The 8,386-nt window shown below is 55.0% G+C and overlaps 1 long non-coding RNA gene across 1 annotated transcript; it reads left to right on the top strand.

The window, feature by feature from the left end:
- The first annotated feature begins 6,780 nt into the window (after window positions 1-6,780).
- Window positions 6,781-7,494, top strand: LOC142258020 (uncharacterized). Its single transcript, XR_012727696.1, has 3 exons — window positions 6,781-6,835; window positions 7,111-7,213; window positions 7,371-7,494. It is a non-coding gene; the product is annotated as an uncharacterized LOC142258020 (long non-coding RNA).
- The last annotated feature ends 892 nt before the right edge of the window (window positions 7,495-8,386 follow it).

Here is an 8,386-nt window from a genome sequence, read left to right as displayed (position 1 = left end):
AACTAGAGGAGTAAGAGAAGTGACAGCCTGAAGTTGGTCTGTGGCTGTGTGCCCAGACGGAATCAGCAAGGTCAGCAGACGGCGGTGAAGGTCTGGAGTGGGACTGTCTGGAGGTTACTGGAAGGACCCCGTTGGCTGTGTGCCCGGTGGTCTGGAGCGGATACAAAGGGCAGTCAGCACCAGAGCAGGGGCTTTTCGGATCCCAGCAAGGCTTGGAGTCGCTGTAAATTGCTAAATCCGTTAGTGAAGGGGACGTAGATCTCCCAACAAGCAAGTCCTGATTGACGGCAAAGGTCCAACCACAACGGGGAAACACCGCCACCGCCAAGGCACCAGTTTCCCAGGGCCAGCGCCTGCGGGCAAAGTGTGGAGCTCCTCCGGCCCAGATTGTAGTCGGGGAGCGGGTAACCGGTGGGAATCCATCGCTACCAATAGACTTAACATAGGTGCAGGGAAGAGTGACCATCACCGTCAACTGCAGGGAACCGCAGCACCGTGAACCGTCCGTGGGACCGTCCTACCAGCCGTTGGTTTACCGTACAAACTGTGTCCATGTCTCAGGCTGAGTGAGTACCACAGTGCCGCAAGGCACAGCGCTGCCCCCGCGTCCCTGCGCCCACCAGGCCCTGCACCTCCCAAGCCATCACCGGGCCCCGGGATCACCAACCCCTACCCACGGAGGGGCAACACAACACCTGGCTGCTCCCCATCACCATCCCCGGGATCCCCGCATTGAGCAGCGGTGGTGCTACACATCACCACAACCGTGGGTGGCGTCACGGACATTATCCCAACACCCCAAACAACCCCCCCTTTCACTCACGGGCGAGGAGTGCCGCTCGAGGAGGCCCCCGGGATCCGGCCTACGGCTCGAGCCACCGCTGAGCAGCCGGACCCGAGCAGAAGGGGTGAGCGCGGTGTGCTGACACCCTCCTCCCCACCCGCGACAACTTGGCGTCACGAACAGGATCCTACCGCTCTGCCGTCAGGTAGAGGTGCGCCTTGTTACCGCCGGAGGTATCCGGCAAGAAAATTTCAGAAGCCGCCATCTTTGGCGCGAAAAGTTCCCGCTCGAGCGTCTTCTCGAGCAGCAGAGGCGCGAAGGCCAGAACCCCGCCCCGAGAGAGGAGGGGCCGAAAAGAGCTAAGGGGGACGCGATGGCGGCTGGACGCATGTAGCCGCGGCTATAGAAGCAGGGACGCCAGGACCCTGCAAACCAACCGTTCCTGGAAGCAAACAGAAAAGACACCATGTGGATGCCGTCCCGAAACACCGTGGCCCCCGCACCGGGAACCGCAGCGTGGGTGGAAATCCGGACCGCGCAGCTCCACCTAAGGCTGCAGGTCAAGATGCAGCTCCTCTTGGAGGAGTGGGAGACCGACATGGCGGACGTTATAGCCACCGTGCGGAGACGCGAGGAGGAAGCGGAGGAAGGGAGGGTGAGTGACCCACGCCCCTATGTCCCGGAGGGACCGGTCGCTGCGGCTGAGGGACCCGGTCCAAGCCCTCTCCCCCCATTGCCTCCTTCGCCACCCGTCTCGGAGGCCGTGACCCCGCCACTAGGCCCGCTACCACCGCAACCGGTAGCGATACCCAGCCCGTCCGCCCCAGCGGACCGACCTGTAGCCGGAGCCCGTAACAAACCGGAGGCATTGCCTTGGAAGGCCCCGAAGATTGTGCCAGAGACAGTCCCCGAGCAGATTCCCGAGCCGGAGCAGATGACCCGCTCCGAGCCGAAGGCCCAACTGCGGAAAGCCCCTGTGCCCATCCCCCACACCTCGGCTGAGGTGGCGCCGGGTTGTTGCTGCAAGGCAGCGTCCAAGGCCATGACACCGCGGGATACGCTGCCCACCTTCCTGATAGTGGGTAACGTGCTGGATATCCCGCGGGGCTCAACCCGTGCGCCGGAGTTGGCAGCAGCGCCATACTGGGACAGGGAGCCGACAAAGCTGGGCCTGGAGATCGCGGAGAGGGAGCGAAGGAAAGCCGAGCTGGTGGCCCGAGCCATACGGGAAAAAGAGAACCTGCGGCAAGCGACCTTCCGTGACCGGGGACCGCTGTACGAGGGACAGGTGAGGCGGTTTGATGTCCGCCGGGGCTACGGGTTCATCTACGAGCCGGGCCTGGAGGCCGAAGTGTTTGTAGCCCGGCGGGAGGTACATGCTCACCTGCCCGGAGAACATCCCGGCCGTAACCTGATGCCGGGAGACATTGTGCAGTATACCCGGCACTTTGGGGAGCGAGGGTGGTTTGCGCTGGACGTTAACCTCAGGAGGGGCCCGGAGGCCCGAGCGAGCGCAGACCTCTACCCCTTGCCAGCAGCCCCAGCGCTTGAAGAACCGGAGTAGGGCAATGGATGCCCGCAGCACCGTCCCCGTTGGGACCACCTGCTTGTTGTGTTTGAAAAAGTTTAAAAGTTGAAAGATGATGAAAAATGATTATCCGAGTTTTCACCTGATTGTCTGCTGTGATTAGCAACCGGCTGGAGCCGGCACCGTTGTCCCCGTGGGGACCGTTTAAAAAGTTGATTTGCATGGGAACTATCCATGGACAAGCCCGTGAACTTTGCAGGGCAACCACAAACGTTAGTGGCTTGTAAATATGTTGGGTACCGTTACCGTTTTCCGCAGGCCGCCTCCGGAGAGGCAGGTTGGAGGGAGGGCCCTGAGCAGAGCAGGCCAGGGCCCAGCCACCAAAGGAACCGGTGGCTACCCTCTGGAGGGAAGGACAGATCCCGCTCGGGTACCGTGTGCTGGACTGTGGGTCAAGGGGTGCTGCCTGGGCTTTAGGGGCAGCATCAGGGCCAGGTTACTTGGGTGGGAGAGAGCGGAAACCGTGACCGTACACCGTTGAAACGTTAAAAGTAAAATGTGCCTCCCGTCTTGGGAAGAGTATTGAAAATGTATATATGTTTAACCCTGTTATCCCCTTTTCACAGAAAAATAAAACCGGTGTAGGACGGCAGCCCGCGGACGGTCTGCATTTTGCTAAGGGGGAATGTGTCGCCCTGGGCAAGCCAGGGGACACAGGTCACAACAACACACACACCCCACATTCCCTGCAGGCACAACAGCTAACCAGAAATCCTTGTTGCCTTCCTCCAGGAGTCTGATGATGCACACCAGGGGGTGGGCCAGGCGGTTGGCTCCGCCCACCAAGGAGATCACAGTTCTGGAGGCAGGAAGTACCAGGCAGATTAGCCCAGGCAAGGCAAGAGTGAAGTTCAGCTCAGGGAGAGCTTGAGTGAGGAGTGGACAACTAGAGGAGTAAGAGAAGTGACAGAAAGCCTGAAGTTGGTCTGTGGCTGTGTGCCCAGACGGAATCAGCAAGGTCAGCAGACGGCGGTGAAGGTCTGGAGTGGGACTGTCTGGAGGTTACTGGAAGGACCCCGTTGGCTGTGTGCCCGGTGGTCTGGAGCGGATACAAAGGGCAGTCAGCACCAGAGCAGGGGCTTTTCGGATCCCAGCAAGGCTTGGAGTCGCTGTAAATTGCTAAATCCGTTAGTGAAGGGGACGTAGATCTCCCAACAAGCAAGTCCTGATTGACGGCAAAGGTCCAACCACAACGGGGAAACACCGCCACCGCCAAGGCACCAGTTTCCCAGGGCCGGCGCCTGCGGGCAAAGTGTGGAGCTCCTCCGGCCCAGATTGTAGTCGGGGAGCGGGTAACCGGTGGGAATCCATCGCTACCAATAGACTTAACATAGGTGCAGGGAAGAGTGACCATCACCGTCAACTTCAGGGAACCGCAGCACCGTGAACCGTCCGTGGGACCGTCCTACCAGCCGTTGGTTTACCGTACAAACTGTGTCCATGTCTCAGGCTGAGTGAGTACCACAGTGCCGCAAGGCACAGCGCTGCCCCCGCGTCCCTGCGCCCACCAGGCCCTGCACCTCCCAAGCCATCACCGGGCCCCGGGATCACCAACCCCTACCCACGGAGGGGCAACACAACACCTGGCTGCTCCCCATCACCATCCCCGGGATCCCCGCATTGAGCAGCGGTGGTGCTACACATCACCACAACCGTGGGTGGCGTCACGGACATTATCCCAACACCCCAAACAACCCCCCCTTTCACTCACGGGCGAGGAGTGCCGCTCGAGGAGGCCCCCGGGATCCAGCCTACGGCTCGAGCCACCACTGAGCAGCCGGACCCGAGCAGAAGGGGTGAGCGCGGTGTGCTGACACCCTCCTTCCCGCCCGCGACACTACCAGTGTGACCACCTGGCCTGACGTGTCCTGTACACACGTGGCCAGTTGAGAGCCCTGGTGGCCAGAAACGCTAATCGGGAGACCGCTCGGTCTGACGTGTTGTACACACGTGGCCGACAGGGCGCTTTAGTGGCGGTCTTCTGGTCTACCTGATCACTAGCCAGGCTGACGGGTTCCCTGCACATGTGGTTGGTGTAGGGCCATAAGTACACTGAAACGCTAACTGGGTTGTCGTCCAGTCTGACGTCTCCCTACACACGTGACCAGTTCCAAGATCTCCTGGGTTATCTCAGACCCACCCCGCTTTGTGTTCTCCGCCTAACCTTCGGGTTGCCAGCAGCTCCTTTGTCATCTGGAGCATGGTGGGTCCCAACTGGCGATTTGGGATATTTACCACCTTATCCTGATCTGCCAGTCCCCCAGTAACACATATATATATATATATATATATATATTAGAATACTAGATGGTGGCCCGATTCTAACGCATCGGGTCTTCTAGAATTTATTGTGTAGTTTATGTATGATTTTTGTTATATATATATAGATGTTATCTGTAGCTGCCAAGTGTTTGTGTAGGGCGCTGTAAATGTTCTGGGAGGGGGGGGGGTGTGTGAGAGCAGTGTTTGTGTGTTGCGTTATTTGTGGAGCGCTGTGTGTCTGCAGGATTATGTGTGTGTGTTGCGCGGTGTGTGTGTGTGTGTTTTGGGGGGAGGTATGTTTTGTACAGTGTGTGTTGGAGGAGTAGTCCAGGGGAGAGAGGAGTATAATAGGAGGAGTAGTCCTGGGGGGAGAGGAGTAGAATAGGAAGAGTAGTCCTGGGGGGAGAGGAGTATAATAGGAGGAGTAGTCCTGGGGAGAGAGGAGTATAATAGGAGGAGTAGTCCTGGGGAGAGAGGAGGATAATAGGAGGAGTAGTCCTGGGGAGAGAGGAGGATAATAGGAGGAGTAGTCCTGGAGGTGAGGAGTATAATAGGAGGAGTAGTCCTGGGGGGAGAGGAGAATAATAGGAGAAGTAGTCCTGGGGGGAGAGGAGTAGAATAGGAAGAGTAGTCCTGGGGGGAGAGGAGTAGAATAGGAAGAGTAGTCCTGGGGGGAGAGGAGTATAATAGGAGGAGTAGTCCTGGGGAGAGAGGAGGATAATAGGAGGAGTAGTCCTGGGGAGAGAGGAGGATAATAGGAGGAGTAGTCCTGGAGGTGAGGAATATAATAGGAGGAGTAGTCCTGGGGGGAGAGGAGAATAATAGGAGGAGTAGTCCTGGGGGGAGAGGAGTAGAAAAGGAAGAGTAGTCCTGGGGGGAGAGGAGTAGAATAGGAAGAGTAGTCCTGGGGGGAGAGGAGGATAATAGGAGGAGTAGTCCTGGGGGGAGAGGAGGATAATAGGAGTAGTAGTGTTGGGGGGAGATGAGTCTAATAGGAGTCATACTGGGATGGAGGAGTCAAATAGGAGGAGTAGTCCTGGGGGGAGGTGTCTAATAGGTGGAGTAGTCCTGGGGGGAGGTGTCTAATAGGTGTAGTCCTGGGGGGAGGTGTCTAATAGGTGGAGTAGTCCTGGGGGGAGGTGTATAGGTGCCCAATGTGTGCGGGGGGGGGGCGGCCGAGTGGGCAGAGTGAGCGGGGGGCGTTGGCTAGCGGGCACAGTGTGCGGGGACCTTGGCTAAGCAGGCACAATGTGCGGGGGGCGTGGCTGAGCGGGCACAGTGTGCGGGGGGGGTGGCTGAGCAGGCACAGTGTGCGGGGGGCGTGGCTGAGCAGGCACAGTGTGCGGGGGGCGTGCCGGGCCAAGCCGAGCGGCCAATGTATGCGGGGGGCGTGGCCAAGTCGAGCGGCCAATGCGACGGTTGTCACTGTAATGACATCATTTTGGAGCAAGAGAGACAGAATAAGGCAATATTATATATATATATATATATATATATATATATATATATATATATACATACATAAAATTTCCTCTTTGCTAGGACAGCAGTGCTGTGGTGATTTCGCAGCTATAGCGGGTACACACGGGACTGAGAGTTTCCTGTTTATTTCCAGCCTTGCTCTCCTAGCTGCAGTGTGTTTACAGACACCTACCTGCCCCTTCCAGACTGTTGAGCTGTTTAGACACACATGAAGAATGGAAGCAGCTCTTCCTGTGAGATAGTATTCATGTGGGTAAATAGGGTTTTGGGTAGGGAAATCACTTCACTGTGGAAGGCAGTGAGGAGGTCAAAGGAACTGTCCAAGGAGCTCAGGGACAAAATTGTGGCAAGGCACAGATCTGGCCAAGGTTACAAAAGATTTTCTGCAGTACTCAAGGTTCCTTAGAGAAAAACAGGCAAACAACTACTACTATTGTCTCATATCGGATTTTGTATTTCTTTATCGTTCCTTATGGGAGACCCAAACCATGGGTGTATAGCTTATGCCTCCGGAGGACACACAAAGTACTACACTAAAAAGTGTAGCTCCTCCCTCCGAGCATATACACCCCTGGATGACAGGACCAAACCAGTTTTCATGCTTTGTGTTCAGGAGGTCACACACACACATGCATCCTCTTTTGATTTGCTGGATGGAAGACATTGGAATACATGTACACAAATTCCTTCCAGCCAAAGGAAATCTAACCTGCTTCTAGGTATGTGCATAGAGGCTGGAATATAGTAAACATTGATGTCTTTTTTTATATATATATTTTTAAAAAAATCCATTCAAGGTGAATGTAAAGAAGATCTATTTAATCACTGCTCCCTATTGTTTGCGATATTCACCCCTTGAAATCGCCGGTGCTCCAACAATCCCATATAACACTGATTGAAATATTATTCCTAAAACCAATGATAAAGGTTCCTTATCTGTATACACAATAAACTTGTCATTTACAATCAATTAACACATATCCTTCCTCTGCAGACTTCATCCTCTGGAAAATCTTGTATCATAAACTATTCTTGGTGGTACTCCTTCCATCCTGCTCCATTATCTTCTTCTCTTCTGAAACAGCCCTCTTGTGGAGGTATGCGAGAATGTATTACCCCTATATTCTGACTGTAACCGTGATATACTGTGAGCTATTCATACTTTATAATACGCTCAGACATGGTATCTATTGTATATAGTTGTATATTATGTAATATATGTAAATATTGATTTCTTTATTTCTCACTTCACAGCGACTATACATGATAAAGGCCGTTGGGCCGAAACGTCCACCATCTTTTGTCGCCATCAAATAAATAATCACTTTTTTGCAAAGAAAAAAACTTTTTGTCTTCATTTTATCAACAAGAGAGTGCAGTGTCTATTATATAATACGTTCTGGGACTATTGACTCCACACTAGCACCTCTAATGAAACCATACTCTAGCTGAGTGCACACCAATACCCTATAACTTTGATAAGGTTGACTTCAGGGCAGGAGCCCTTCATGCCGTGCTCCTTCACCATCCCTTAGGGGCTCTGGCTTGAAGTTAGAGCCAACACGGTTGTCACTGCCTTGCAGGAGACCGGCCTCCATCCGCAGCCCTTTTGCAGGACCCTGCTGGACGGAGCACTGAACCCCCACCCCACCCAGGGACTGGGCCCTGCGTCTCAAAGCTAAGTATAGAGACGTTATTCAGAGGGTCCTTCTGCAATGTGGGGCACTTTTATGGGGGGGACAGTGATTTACTTTAATAATGCTGCTTTTTACTGTGTTTCCGGCCGGTTCCACGGTTTTTACTGAGAACCGCGCCGATGATGCCTGATTGTCGGCCGCATGCATAACTCTAGGCCCCGGCTTCAGCCGCGGCCTAGTTTCGTTTCGTTCCCCTGCATGTCAGTCCTGCAGGGGGACACTGCAGCGCCGCCCACCGGCCGCTCTGCACAGGGGAGGACACTCCTCTCTGAGGAGATGATTCCCTCCCCTGTACATCTCCTTAGCCCTCCGATTCCCGCTCCTGGCTTCACCCCCGCCCCCCCCTCACTCTGGCGCCATTTTCTCAGCGTTCTTAGTACACTGGTCGGCGCTGGCTGCTCTGCAGAAGGAGTGAATATCTGGCTGGGGGTCCAGGCTTGGAATCCGGAGGGCACACATAATAGCGGTCTGGTAAGTCACAACCTCTGGTTGTGCACTTTTATACACTCTCAGGGCATTCTGAAGGAGTTAATTCTTTAATATAGAACCTCCTCCTCAGCAGCATGTCTCACA

Source organism: Anomaloglossus baeobatrachus, chromosome 12, assembly GCF_048569485.1.
Source record: "Anomaloglossus baeobatrachus isolate aAnoBae1 chromosome 12, aAnoBae1.hap1, whole genome shotgun sequence".
Taxonomy (NCBI): domain Eukaryota; kingdom Metazoa; phylum Chordata; class Amphibia; order Anura; family Aromobatidae; genus Anomaloglossus; species Anomaloglossus baeobatrachus.
Note: the sequence above shows the minus strand (reverse complement) of the source record. Positions and strands in the feature narration are given on the sequence as shown.